We start from the raw sequence: 15,391 nt of genomic DNA, 5'->3' as shown, positions 1-15,391 counted from the left end.
ATCACACTTGATGTGCAAATTAATTCTGCATCGTGAAAAAAGTTTAGCTTACATCCCATGCCTTTCAAAACTCTAAGGTAAGCTAACCTATCATTTCCACATTTGGGCAAAATTATGTTTATTTTTGTAAACTCCAACCACTTTGAGAGCTTTTGCTATTATTTTTATTATTGATTTATAAAGCATCAATATATTCTGTGGCACACATTCTGACATATTCTGTGACCAATATTCCTACATATTCTGGCAGCTTAAAAACATAGGCCTTTTTAAAACAAACCTGAACTGAAAAAAAAAAAAAACCAGGCAACGTATGATATTATTCATTGTATAGTAGTAATGATAAACAAAGCTTTCCTGGAGTCTCATATTTTTATTTTCAGTTTAATTGCTGAAAATGTTGGTCTGCCATGCCAGTGTAACGTAAAATCTGGTTCAGTGTGCTCCCGAACAAAGAAACTAACCTTTTGAATTTCCACACTATCCTGTAATCCAAAGTGTTTTTACTTTCATTTACTTCTCAGAAGAGCAGCTGCTGCACTCAACTGCTAGTCCAACTGCTTCATCTGTACAGATAAAGCAATGGTTTATTAACCCTTGCAATGAAAAAAATACAAATGGTGCAAGAAACAGACACGTTTTTCATAGGATTGGCATTATATGTACCCATGTTTATACCACCATGTCAATTCAGGCATATTTTAAACTGGGAAAACAGTGATAAAAAAAGTAAGAAGTCCAGTTACCTGCAAAAGACAGGTGCTCCTCATAATGTTTTTTTGTTTTGTTTTGTTTTGTTTTTTAAGGAAAAAAAGCACAAAGGAAAATGAAAAGGATAGTTTAAGAGGACAGTAATTTTTTTAACTTCTCACCAATAAAATATGCATACACTTTTCTTTTGTATAGAAAATTTGAAGTTAAAGAGAAACTCCGACCAAGAATTGAACTTTATCCCAATCAGTAGCTGATACCCCCTTTTACATGAGAAATCGATTCCTTTTCACAAACAGACCATCAGGGGGTGCTGTATGGCTGATATTGTGGTGAAAACCCTTCCACAAGAAGCACTGAGTACCGTGGTACTTCTGGCAGTTTCCTGTCTGTGAACCTTGTTGCATTGTGGGAAATAGCTGTTTACAGCTGTTTCCAACTGTCAAAAAAGCATGCAGCGGCGACATCACCTGCCAACAGTAAAAATGTTACCATGTAATAAATGTCAGAATGTGAATCAGGGATTTAAAAGATTTTACAATAGGCAAACACTGACTAAATAATTTATACATAATTATTGTAAAAATGAAGCACTTTTTAATTACATTATTTTCAATGGAGTTCCTCTTTAACCTTGCTTGTCCTTAAACACATTGTCAACAGTTCAAGAAAGAGTGTTAGTCTAAATCACTTAATGAACTAAATATAACAGCTCTACAAAAAGAACTGGAAGCGTTAAATCATAATTAAGCAATTTCCTGCAAATTAAGAAGCCAAACGATTCTCAAATTATCACTAGAGCAGTTTGCCCCAGATGCTATTTTTTTTTATATTTCTTCTTCTATTAAAAATTCATAAAGTAATCAGACATTTTAGAGGAAGCATGTAGTTAAGCTAAATTCTAAGTGTGCTTGAATTGTTTTAAGAAATTAATCAAAACATAAAAGAAATTGCACAGGATTCACCTTGAAAGAACAGTTGAAACACTTTGCTAACTAAACTGACAGCTTTGTGAAAACGTATAGCATCACTTTTACTGGAACGTGAAAAGTACTTTGCAAAGCCAATGTAGTGGTATAACTTATGTAAAATGTTTATTCAGAATCTATGGCAGCACAGTTTGACCTTGAGGTGGCAAAATGTGGTCCTGGTACCCATTACTTTTGTTTTTCACACTTGTCCTTACGATCCACCGACTCCACAGATTTTCCAAACCTCCAAGTGCTTTCAGTTTCCGTTTTAAGAAATAATCCACATTTGAAAAAGAGATCCTATGTAGTCTTGAAACGTTGGCATGGTTTCTTTCATCACAATAAAATTGAAACAACTAAGGAGGTGCCGGCTTATTCTTGATGAAATGGTGCTAAGAGCAGCCTCATCCATTGAATTCAGCCTTGGACATTCCACGTCATAAGATTGTTGGCTATATTGTTAGAGGTGCAGGATAACCATTTGCTTTAAGCTACTTGCTTAATGTGCGTTACCATAGCAATGCTATGTACTGCAGGTTGCACTATTTGCACAATGTGCGGTACTCAGCTGGCATTAGTACCAGTAATATTACAATATGCTGCCTGAGTACGCATGGCAATATTATGGTTCCTGTATCAGGCCCATGGTAACTAACAAATCTCCCATTCATCTACATATCAATAATACACATTTTAAAAATGTACAAAATGTGTAGCAGTGATATGTGTCATAGCATTTTTAACTGAATGTGATCTATTGCTTTAAAGCTCTAAAATCATAAGAAAGGGTGTTATTTTGTGCTGGGCATGCACACCACCACATTGTGACTGTACATGTAACATTTCTCTGTGTAAGCGCAAAATATTTTAAAACAATCTATTTTTATGGGTTTTTTTTTACAATTTGCCCTTTGCTGTCAAATTAGAAGACAACAAAATACTGTCACACAGATGAATCAAAATTAGCGGCTCAATCCCTGTTGGCCAGAATGCTTCACTTGCCATTATGTCATTATCAGCAGAGGAAAATCAAGCAGTCCTCAGCATTAAACAGCAAAAAAAAAATCTCTTTAATTTTAACCCCGGGGCATTTGTGCGCGCAAGAAAATGATATGAATTCCAAGAGATTCGAGTTTAGCAGTTGCTCGGGTCATAAAGATTTCTGGGAAGGTACTGACAATTCATCACTTCCACATGCTTGCTGAATTATTTAGAACTGCATATTTTAACGGTTCCTCGTATTATGCTTGAGAATATAAACTTCTAACGTGAATTTATTTTTCTTTGAGGACCATGGAAAGAAAAGTTATAAAACGGAGTTTAGCAAATATTTTCTCCGAATTTTCTGGCATTGCAAATCAGCCCCTTGTGAAGACAGAGTGATGGTTACATATGGTAGTGACTAGGGAAGAGGCTGCCGGGGGATAGAGGACCGAAAAACACGTTTAAAGTGATCCTGTAGTGGGGATTTAAAAGATGAGCTAAGTGCAAATATTCATAAGCTGCAGACTTCCACACAAGGCTGCTTTCCTGCATCCTCACAATACGATTGCACTAGGCTTCGGCAAAAAGCGTTGGATGCGCCCAATGGATAGAACAATTAAAAATAAACTTTTTAAAAATAATTGAAATGCCTTCTCTCCTGGAAAAATCAAGAAGTTTTGGATCAGGATGATACCATTTATTGGCTAACTTATAAGAAAAGGAGTAAGCTTTTGGCTATGAATCCTTCATCAGACTTGATTCCTGTATACTGACACCATTTAGAACACACAACTTATATAAATACACTGTTCTGCAACCATAAATATCTCATTGGATTCAGATGACATTTATTTACCCAATTACATTTATTTATGGTTGCAGAACAATGCATCTCCTTTTTAATGTCCAGTGTATATAAGCTGTGTGTTCTAAATTTTGTCAGCAGGGCTGTGGTTTCGGAGTTAGAGCAATTTTGGGTACTTAGAGCCGGGTCTGTGGTTTTAGTATAAACTGAGGAGTCGGAGTTGGGTGATTTTTCAACCAAATCCATAGCCTTTGTAAAAATTAGACTAAGGAGCCGAGGTAATTTTGGGTACCTGGAGTCTGAGTTGTAAATTTCATAAACTGAAGGGTTGGATGCAGGGGTCTAGTCCTGGGAAAATAAGTGAGTGGACTCACTTGGAAAATCCCTGCGACGCACTAAAAATGGGCGTGGTCAAGCATAATGTGGGCGTGGTCAAGCATAACGTGGGCGTGATCATGGGTGTGGCCAAATATACATGACCTTAGCAGTGATATAAAAGGTCTGCCGAGGAAGTTTGAGCTCTGCCGTAGTGTATCCCCCAAAAATAGATGTAATCTGACAGCATTTCACCAAAAAGACACATAATCTGGTAGAAGTTCCTCCAAAATACAGATAATATGGAAGTGGTTCCCCCAAAATAGACAATGTGGCAGCAGCAGTTCCCCCAACATACACATAATTTGGAAGCAGTTCCCCAAAATACGCGAAACCTGGCAGCGGATCACCCAAAATACACGTAACACCCAAAAGACATATAATCTGGTAGTAGTGGTCCCCCAAACATACACAATCTGGCAGCAGTTCCCCAAAATACACATAATCTGGCAGCAGCCGTTACCCTAACATACACATAATCTGGCAGCTGTTCCCCAAAAGGCATAACAGCGGCTCCACAAAAATGCATATAATCTGACAGCAGTTCCCCCAAAATAGGTACCCCCAGCATAGGTAGCCAGGTCTATAGATTTCCTCAGTATAAGTAGCCATGTGTATAGTAGTCCCCAGTATATGTAGCCAGAGGTATAGTTGCCTAGTATAGGTAGCCAGGGGTATATGTGCCCAGTATATATAGCCAGGGGTATATGTGCCCAGTATATATAGCCAGGGGTATATGTGCCCAGTATATACAGCCAGGGGTATATGTGCCCAGTATATATAACCAGTGGGATATGTGCCCAGTATATATAGCCAGTGGGATATGTGCCCAGTATATATAGCCAGTGGGATATGTGCCCAGTATATATAGGCAGAAGTATATGTGCCCAGTATATGTAGCCAGTGGGATATGTCCCCAGTATATGTAGGCAGGGGTATATGTGCCCAGTATATATAAGCAGGGGTATATGTGCCCAGTATATATAGCCAGTGGGATATGTGCCCAGTATATATAGCCAGTGGTATATGTGCCCAGTATATATAGGCAGAGGTATATGTAGCCAGTGGGATATGTCCCTAGTATATGTAGGCAGGGGTATATGTGCCCAGGTAGCCAGACTTTTCCCCCAGCAGGAGGGGAGCAGCGCAGAGAAGGAGAGCTATGGGGACTGCGGGGAAGGGCGGACGTCTCCCCCCCCCCCTTCCCTCACCTTCGTGCTCCCTCACCTTCGTGCTCCCCTTCCTGCCTCTCCCCTCCGGTGTTTTCAAATGTCGGGCCGGCAGCTAAAGTGGGTGTAGACATACCGCATTCCAGCCGCAAGGGACGCTCCGCTCTGTGTGAGGCTAGTCTGGTCTTCAAGCCGCACACAGAGCGGAGCGTCCCTTGCGGCTGGAAGAACGCGGTAAGTCTCCGCCCACTTTAGCTGCCGGCCCGACATTTGAAAACACCGGAGGGAAGAGGCAGGAAGGGGAGCATGAAGGTGAGGGAAGAGGGGGGGGGGGAAGACGTCCGCCCTTCCTTGCTGTCCCTATAGCTCTCCTTCTCTGCGCTGCTCCCCTCCACACAAGCCAGGGTGGACGGCGTCCACTCTCAGAAAAAAGCAGGTGGACGCCGTCCACCCGCGTCCACGCAGGACTCGACCCCTGGTTGGATGATTTTGTACCAGCTCCACAGCCCTGGTTGTCAGTATGCAGAAATCAGTCCGAGGAAGGCTTCATAGCCGAAAGCATACTTTTTCATCTAAGTTAGCCAATAAATGGTATCATCCTGATTCAATACGTCTTGATTTTACTGATGGCTAACATGGTACAACACTACTGCTTCTGGAAAAAAATTACAAAGCAGTAATTTGTTAGCGAAAACAAACACTTCACATTTCATAGGCTCACACTAACTTTCCCAGGTGTATACCAGAACAATACCAGAAATGAGTGAATGAACTAGAAAATGCCTAAACTAATCTTCAACTCCTTTCCTGCCTTGCACAAGTTTTAACCTTTTTCTGTATTTAACATCTTGAAAATGCAGCTTGTTGACCATTGGTTGTGCTGCAGACATAGTTAACCACTTCACCACTGAGGGGTTTTACCCCTTGAGCACCAGAGCAATTTTCACCTTTCAGCGCTCCTTCCATGTATTCTTCTATAACTTTATCATTACTTATCACAATGAAATGAACGATATCTTGTTCTTTTCGCCACCAATTAGGCTTTCTTTAGGTGGGACATTAAGCCAAGAATTATTTTATTCTAAATGTGTTTTAATGGGAAAATAGGAAAACATGTGGGGGAAAATGTTTTATTATTTTTCAGTTTTCGGCCTTTATAGTTTTTAAATAATGCATGCTACTGTAATTAAAACCCATGAAATTTATTTGCCCATATGTCTCGGTTATAAAAACGGTTTAAATTATGTCCCTATCACAATGTTTGGCGCCAATATTTTATTTGGAAATAAAGGTGCATTTTTTTCAGTTTTGCGTCCATCCCTAATTACAAGCCCATAGTTTATAAAGTAACAGTGTTATACCCTCTTGACATAAATATTTAAAAAGTTCAGTCCCTAAGGTAACTATTTATGTATTTTTTTTAATTGTATCTTTTTTTTTTATTACAAAAAAAAATAATTGGGGAGTGTTGGAGGTAATGAGTTAATTTTTAATGTTTAACCAATGTATTTGTATATGAAAAATGCTTTAGGGTGTAGTTTTACTATTAGTGAGTTTTTGTTTATTCGACCTGTACAGGAAGTACGCTTGCAGGAAGTTCAGGGAGGCTGGGCAACTTTTTTTTTCACAATGATCGCGCTGCTTCTCGTAGAAGCAGCTGATCATTGCGGGGGGCTTAGATCAACGAACGGGAAAGGTTTTTCCCATTCATTGATCTCCGGGCGAGCGGGCGGCGGCGTGCACGAGCGCGGGGGCACACGGACGAGCAAGCGGGAGCGCGGACATCGGCGGGAGCGGCGTCAGGTACGGATTTCTCCGTCCCTTGGTGGTAACAGGGTGGAAAAAGGGAGGGAGAAATCCGTACGGCTGGGGGTAAAGTGGTTAAAGTTGTTGCTCAGAAATGGGGATTCAGAAAAATAAAGGCAAGTAGCTACTTTTACCTTCTTTCACTTAGGGCCCATTCACACTATAAACCGCAAAACGGTAGCACTTAGCGCTACTGTTTTGGGCGGGTGATTTTATCGCAATTACACTCACACTCAGCGATTTATTAAGCACTGTACCGCGATCGCTCCAGAATCATGGTAAAATGCTGCATGTAACACGTTTTGTGACTGGCGATAATCGCAAATCACCTGCGATCGCCGCCAATCGTGACAGTGAGATCACTGTCATTTACTTTCTACTGCGCTATCGCTTTAAAAAGCACTAGCACTTCGGAATCACCCGCTAATCTCTCAAGTGCGAAGGGCCCTTAAGGTTACTTTCCACTCCAGATAAAATGGTTTTACAGTATGTGTTACTTATGGATGGCATAGGGCTAAAGCTAGGTAATTACCGAAATATAGAATTACATGAAACAGCTGATGAACGATCATTCCAAGATCTATCTCTAAAGCTATCCACACAATGTGATGTGCCGAAATGTAATCGGATTAATAAACAATGTAGGATGTAAGCGAAGTGGTGTAAACTTTGCGGACACATCATTTAATAATGGTTAATAGCTCTGTACAGACAGCTGACTAAGAAGAATTAACTGCCAAAGTGATCTGTAATGAATGTCTGAGCGTCCTGGGAATCATTCCTTTAAGCCGTCATTTTTGCCATGATTTTTCAAACAACATGACCGACCTGTTCATTGTTTGTTTAAAGCAAATTTTCCTGCCCCTGTGTTCAAAGCTTAAGCTTGAAACTCGGTCAAAGGTGTCCTTTGGGGGGGGGGGGGGGGGGGGTGGAGTAGGGGGAGTGCATCCTTTTCTAGCTTTCTATCTCATGACACCCAGATCTCTGTTGTAAGCTGGACTGCCCGTTTATCTTTGTAATGTGTTTTCCATATATTTCACGTGATGAACCCATTTGTTCTGGTGCCATACTTAAATGTTCCCTAATGTTTACTGCAGAGGATTATATGAAGGAGAGGAGCCAAAGGTGTCACAAGCAATAAGGGGAATTATTCCAGCCAGGAACACAGCAATAAAACATGCCTAATCCTACCCCAGATTACTAAAAGAAGTGTTCTGATTGCTGACTGTCCCAGTAGAGTAATACAAAGCTGGGGAGGATGTTTGCCCACCCATCCATAACAATAATAACAACAAAAGTTTTGTATGGAGTGCTACTTTACTTTCAGAGTTAATGTTGAAGACCCCTGTAGCCTCTTTATACTGGAAAAGGTTACATCAGTAATTCAATTTTCTGATGGAAGAGTTATGGGCTGAACAGGTACCATTTGATCTTACTGTTTCCTACTGTTACAAGAACATGTTCATTCAAAAAAAAGTCTGCTGTTAGGTCCACCCAGGTCAGTGTATTGCTATCCCGAGGCAGCAGTAGAGTTCCATGTACTAGACATCTGGGGTTTCATTAGAGTGTAATAAATATCAGGATCATACACCTTATGCAGCTGAATTCTCCTCATTGAAAGAACACAATGTAAATCAAGGCACCATTTGTCAGCAGTTGGCATATAAACAATACCGTCAGAATGCAACAATAGATTGCAATGTAAATAAAAATACATCACATAACATCATGAGGATCTACTAATAGAACATAATATTGATATCAGTAAAGCTTTTACAGAGTGATTGAATTCCAGCATCTATAATTAGTATTATATTTTACAACACAGAGTACACTATCCTATAATCAAGGGAATTGCTACCTGGACTATAGCTGGGTACACTGGTGCTAGAGAGTGTATGGATAGTAGTACCTGATCCCCAGGTACTTGCTGTGTCATCCCTCTCTGCCATCACTGACACAAACTGTCACTGCTTTGGCCGATCTTCACTGATCAGCCACTGCTACCAGGTTCCAGTGCCTTTTGTCCCATCCCACTCCAGTCTCCACCATATGCCATCTGTTTTATATCCTAATGAGCCACTACTGCTTCCATCTGCCTTCTGTCATCTGTTTTCTTCACTACTCAGCCACTAGTGTTTCCAGGTGCCTTCTGTCCCATCCCTCTCCACCATACCGGCATCTGTTTTCTATACTACTGAGCCACTTATGATTCCAAGTGCCTTCTGTCCCATCCCTCTCCACCATGTTGGTATGTTTTCTATACTACTGAGCCACTACTGATTCCAGGTGCCTTCTGTCCTATCTCTCTCCACTATGTTGGTATGTTTTCTATATTACTGAGTCACTTATGATTCCAGGTGCCTTCTGTCCCATCCCTCTTCACCATGTTGGTATGTTTTCTATACTACTGAGCCACTAATGATTCCAGGTGCCTTCTGTCCCATCCCTCTCCAGAATTCTGGCATCGGTTTTCTATATTACTGAGCCACTTATGATTCCAGGTGCCTTCTGTCCCATCCCTCTCCACCTTACTGGCATCTGTTTTCTATACTACTAAACCACTTATGATTCCAAGTGCCTTCTGTCCCATCCCTCTCCACCATACTGGCATCTGTTTTCTATACTACTGAACCACTTATGATTCCAGGTGCCTTCTGTCCCATCCCTCTCCACCTTACTGGCATCTGTTTTCTATACTACTGAACCACTTATGATTCCAAGTGCCTTCTGTCCCATCCCTCTCCATCTTACTGGCATCTGTTTTCTATATTACTGAGCCACTTATGATTCCAGGTGCCTTCTGTCCTATCTCTCTCCACCATGTTGGTATGTTTTCTATACCACTGAGCCACTAATGATTCCAAGTGCCTTCTGTCCCATCCCTCTCCATCTTACTGGCATCTGTTTTCTATATTACTGAGCCACTTATGATTCCAGGTGCCTTCTGTCCCATCCCTCTCCATCTTACTGGCATCTGTTTTCTATATTACTGAGCCACTAATAATTCCAGGCGCCTTCTGTCCTATCTCTCTCCACCATGTTGGTATATTTTCTATACTACTGAGCCACTTATGATTCCAAGTGCCTTCTGTCCCATCCCTCTCCAGCATTCTGGCATCTGTTTTCTATACTACTGAGCCACTACTGATTCCAGGCGCCTTCTGTCCTATCTCTCTCCACCATGTTGGTATGTTTTCTATACTTCTGAGCCACTAATGATTCCAGGTGCCTTCTGTCCCATCCCTCTCCATCTTACTGGCATCTGTTTTCTATACTACTGAGCCACCAGTGATTCCAGGTGCCTTCTGTCCCATCCCTCTCCACCATGTTGGTATGTTTTCTATACTACTGAGTCACTAATGATTCCAGGTGCCTTCTGTTACATCCCTCTTCAGCATTCTGGCATCGGTTTTCTATACTACTGAGCCACTTATGATTCCAGGTGCCTTCTGTCCCATGGCTCTCCACCATGTTGGTATGTTTTCTATACTACTGAGCCACTACTGATTCCAGGTGTCTTCTGTCCTATCTCTCTCCACTATGTTGGTATGTTTTCTATACTACTGAGCCACTTATGATTCCAGGTGCCTTCTGTCTCATGGCTCTCCACCATGTTGGTATGTTTTCTATACTACTGAGCCACTACTGATTCCAGGTGCCTTCTGTCCTATCTCTCTCAATCCTATCTCTCTCAAACATCACTGATCCTGCAATCTCTTCTCTGTATTACTGAGTTACAGCTGACTACAGCTGCCTTCTGGTTCCATCCCTCTCTAGCATACTGACACCTGTTTTCTTTACTACAACACCACTATTGGTTCCACTCCTTTTTGTCCTATCCTGCTCAACCGTCATTATTACTGTTGCCTCCAACCTCATTTTATGAATGCCTCTGTAACTGTCAGGTCTCCTCTCCCAGCCCCAACCTATCCCACCTGAAACTAGAAACACCTTTCTATAAATCTCAGTTTCTGGTATACATGGCAAACAAACCCATTTAGTGGTGAGAGTGTTGGGGACAGTACAAACAATGGGAAATTAGTTTGGCTACATACTCATATAGCAGCTGTGGGGTGATGACATGGGCGACGGCAATACCTTGGGCACTCAGCAATGACAGAGCCGAGAACACCGAGCGGCAAGGAAAGAACTGAACTTGCAGAGCGGTATTTAGTGTTAGGAGCAGAGGTTAGTGTTAGGAGTGGAGATAGGAGGGGTTTGTGTTAGGAATTGAAAACAGGAAGGTTAGTATAAAAATAGGAAATGGAAGTTTGTACAGATATTGCAGATATAAAATTATTGGTAATTTCCTGCGCCAAACTTCCTATAGTCTAGACTAAATGTAGGCTATGAGTGTATAATATGATTGGAGCAGTGGCGTAGCTAAGGAGCTGTGAGCCCCGATGCAAGTTTTACAATGGGGCCCCCCAAGCATTCTATAAATATCAATTGATACGGCGCACCAAAACCTACCAATAGCAACTACAGTGTCAGAGGTCCAAGAAGGGGAGGGGGAGCAGCCAGTTAATAATTACCACTATTCAAAGTATCTATAGAAGTGGTTATTATGAGCACAGGGCCAATAGAGAGATCATACGGCAGTTGGAGGGCCCTTTGGGGCCCCTCTGGCGGTCGCAACCTTTGCCACCCCTATTGTTACGCCTCTGGATCGGAGTATAGAAGTAGAAGATGCCTAGTGTGAGTGCATCCGGAAGTAGTTAGGTGATGTATGGAGTGAATGGGAAATTGAGCAAGTAGGGGGTTCAAGGTTATTTTTCTGAAAGGGTTCATGTTTATATCAGGATTATTTTATGGTAGCTATTAATATTATCAGTTAGGTTCATAGTAGGATGGGGCTGTTTTATGGTTAGTGGGGAGGAGTGATATGCGCGCATCAAAAATTTGCTATGAGGCACAAGGATTTGTACTTCTACCCCTGGAAAGATCTGTCAATATTTTGACTTCTTAGGCCTGCTTTAGATGGGAGGCTGAACTGTGCACTGGTCAGGCAGTTTAGCGTCTTGTATAACACCAACAGGTGTCATTCGGGTGCAATTAAAATGCAGCTGAGTGGCAGCATTTGTAACACTACATGTCAATGCTTGGCACGCTGGGGCTGGATTGACGCTTTGTCCGGTTCTCTACGTACCCTTCAGACAGCAGTGGATGAGGTGCGATCCCCACCTAGCACAGACATACCTATGCCTGTACCTGAAAAATTTTCCGGTCACAGATATGACTTTCGAAATTTTAGGAGTAGAGTGTTGTCATACTTTGAGTTGAGACCTAGATCTTCAGGAACCATGACCCAAAGGGTCACATTTATCAAAACTTTGTTATCAGGCGATTCCCAGACCTGGGCATACAATCTGCCCACTGGAGACATAGCTTTAACCTCTGTTGATGAATTTTTTAAGGCTATGGCAATAATTTACGACGATCCAGACATTGCCTCGACTTCTGAGCGGAAGCTCAAGTTATTGCGTCAAGGCAAGGGTCTGGTCGAGGAGTATGCGCCAGAATTTAGGAGATGGTCAGTTTCAGCCAGGTGGGACACCTATGCCCTTTTAGACTGTTTCTTATCAGGATTATCAGATGAGGTTTCAGATCTAATGTTAAGTTTGCATGAACCTAAACCGATCGATGAGGCCATTTCATCGGCAATCAGGATTGATCGCAGGTTACGGTATCAGAAGCAGACCAGGGGTAGAGACAATGTTAAAATGTTGACCTACGCTACACCCCCGGTGACTCCATCTCCACCCGTCTCTCCTCCTCCCGAGCCAATGCAGATTGGTCGGTCAAAACTGTCTCAAATGGAGCGGAGACGCAGGATTTCTGAGCATTTGTGTCTTTATTGTGCAGAGGGGGGGCATAGAGTACAAAACTGCCCTAAAAAGTCGGGAAACGCCATTGCCTAGGAGTAGTTGGGGGTGACACCCTAGGCGTACAGCTCTCACCCCTAGAGGATAAACGGTTGCTCCTTCCTTGTATGATTACATGGGAGGATAAATCGGAAGTCTCTGAGGCCTTCGTTGACTCAGGCTCAGCGGCTAATTTCATGGATTACGAATTTGCTAAGAAATTAAGTATTCCATTCACCCCGGTAAAACCACCTCTGCAGGCTACGGCAGGGGATGATTCCCCACTACAGCGTTACCACCCTCTGTCTCAGACACCAGAGGTGGAAGTCACTATAGGGGTGCTACATAGAGAGAGATTGCAGTTTTTTGTGTTGCACATGACAACCTCCACAATCATCCTTGGTATGCCGTGGTTACACCTTCACTCTCCTCAGATAAACTGGGCTACCGGTCAGCTAGCCAGCTGGTCAGCCCACTGTTTTCGTCACTGTTTAGCGAAGGTGACATTAGGCCAAACCAGGATTCATGTGGAGGGTGTTCCAGAACAATATGCGGAGTTTTCGGACGTGTTTTGTCCCAAAGCTGCCGATAAATTACCTCCACATCGCCCTTTCGATTGCCCGATTGATCTTCGATCAGGTTGTATGCCTCCTAGAGGTCACCTCTACAATATGTCGGGGCCAGAAAAGGTGGCCATGCAAGAATATATCCGTGAAAACTTAGCTAAGGGGTTCATTCGTCCTTCACGGTCACCTGCCGGAGCGGGGGGGGGGGGGGGGGTTTGTACAGCAAAAGGACGGAGGCCTTTTAGCCGTGCATTGACTATCGAGGACTGAATAAAACCACAGTTAAAAATCGCTATCCATTACCCTTGATAGACGATTTGTTCACTCAAGTCACCAAGGCTAAGATTTTTTCAAAATTGGATTTACGAGGTGCATACAACCTGGTGCGGATTCGGGAGGGCGATGAATGGAAGACGGCCTTTAACACACCCGACGGGCATTACGAGTATCTGGTGATGCCCTTCGGGTTGTGCAATGCCCCGGCCGTCTTCCAGGAACTCATTAATGAAGTTTTCAGGGAGGCGTTGGGTAAATTCGTCCTAATATACCTGGATGATATATTGATCTTCTCAGACAACCTCTCTGAGCACAGGGCTCATGTCAGATTTGTGTTGCACAGGCTCAGACAGAACAGGCTTTATGCTACATTGGAGAAATGCATTTTTGAGGTGACATCTGTCGCTTTTCTGGGATACATAATTTCAACCTCAGGCCTTTCTATGGATCCCGCCAAAGTCTCTGCTGTCTTGGAGTGGCCCCAACCAGTAGGTCTCAAATCCCTTCAGAGATTTCTAGGGTTTGCAAATTACTATACAAGGTTTATAAAGGGGTACTCCACAGTCATAGTAGCACCCCTCACCAGTCTCACTAAAAAAGGGGCAGATACCAACCATTGGTCCCTGGAAGCTCTGGCCGCTTTCTCCACTCTGAAGGAAATGTTTTGCTCTGCACCCATATTGAGACACGTGGACACCTCCTATCCATTTATTGTAGAGGTTGACGCCTCAGAGGTTGGAGTAGGGGCTGTGCTGTCTCAACGCTCTGGGCTGCAGGGGAGATTGCACCCGTGTGCCTATTTTTCTTGGAGGTTTTCTCCAGCAGAGAAAAACTACGATATAGGTAACAGGGAGCTTCTGGCCATTAAGTTGGCCTTTGAGGAATGGCGTCATTGGTTAGAAGGAGCTGAACATACCTTTACAGTCTACACTGATCACAAAAATTTGGAATACATTGAGGGGGCTAAGAGATTGAGTCCCCGTCAGGCTCGGTGGTCATTGTTTTTCTCGAGATTTAGATTCATAATTACGTACACTCCTGGTAGTAAAAACATTAAGGCAGATGCCTTGTCCAGATGTTTTGAGCCAGAGACAGCACAGCCCTCAGAACCTGAACCCATTGTTCCACAGAAGGTAGTATTGGGAGCTACAGAGACTTGGAAAGACTGGACGGAGACTTTAGGTCCCTTCCAGCAGGATGTCCCTGAGGGAAAGCCTGAAGGAGTTATGTTTGTGCCACTGCCTTTTCGTCTCCAGGTGTTACAGATGTTTCATTCACACAAGAATGCTGGACACCCAGGGGCCTCCAGAACACAAGACTTGATTGCTAGATGTGCTTGGTGGCCTTCTTTGGCAACAGATTGCAAGGAGTATGTCAGAGAGTGTGCAGTGTGTGCTAAAAGTAAACCCTCCCGTCTGGCACCTGTGGGAACGTTGCAGCCTTTGCCCACCCCGAGTGAACCATGGACCCATCTGTCCATGGATTTTGTAGGGGAGCTTCCCAGGTCTGAAGGCATGTCGGTCATTTGGGTGGTAGTCGACCGTTTCAGTAAGATGGCCCATTTTGTGCCCTTAAAGGGACTCCCCTTGGCCCAGGAGTTGGCCGATCTTTTCATCATTCATGTTTTCCGACTTCACGGCATTCCGGAAACATCGTGTCGGATCGGGGAGTCCAATTTGTCTCTAGATTTTGGAGGGCATTTTGCCATCAAATGGGCATGGAATTGTCATTCTCGTCAGGCTACCACCCACAGACCAATGGTCAGACGGAGAGGGTTAATCAGTCATTGGAACAGTTTTTGAGGTGTTATGTTGCAGAAGCGCAAAGTGATTGGGTCAAGTTCTTGCCATATGCGGAATTT

At 43.0% G+C, this 15,391-nt stretch overlaps 1 protein-coding gene across 8 annotated transcripts in view; it reads right to left on the bottom strand.

The window, feature by feature from the left end:
* The window catches only part of SNX29 (sorting nexin 29), an 875,170-nt gene that overhangs the window by 478,662 nt on the left and 381,117 nt on the right, over positions 1 to 15,391 (bottom strand). The gene's annotated exons all lie outside the window — the stretch shown is intronic.

Source organism: Hyperolius riggenbachi, chromosome 7, assembly GCF_040937935.1.
Source record: "Hyperolius riggenbachi isolate aHypRig1 chromosome 7, aHypRig1.pri, whole genome shotgun sequence".
NCBI classification, from domain to species: domain Eukaryota; kingdom Metazoa; phylum Chordata; class Amphibia; order Anura; family Hyperoliidae; genus Hyperolius; species Hyperolius riggenbachi.
The sequence above is the reverse complement of the archived record's forward strand: the minus strand, read 5'-3'. Positions and strand labels throughout refer to the sequence as shown.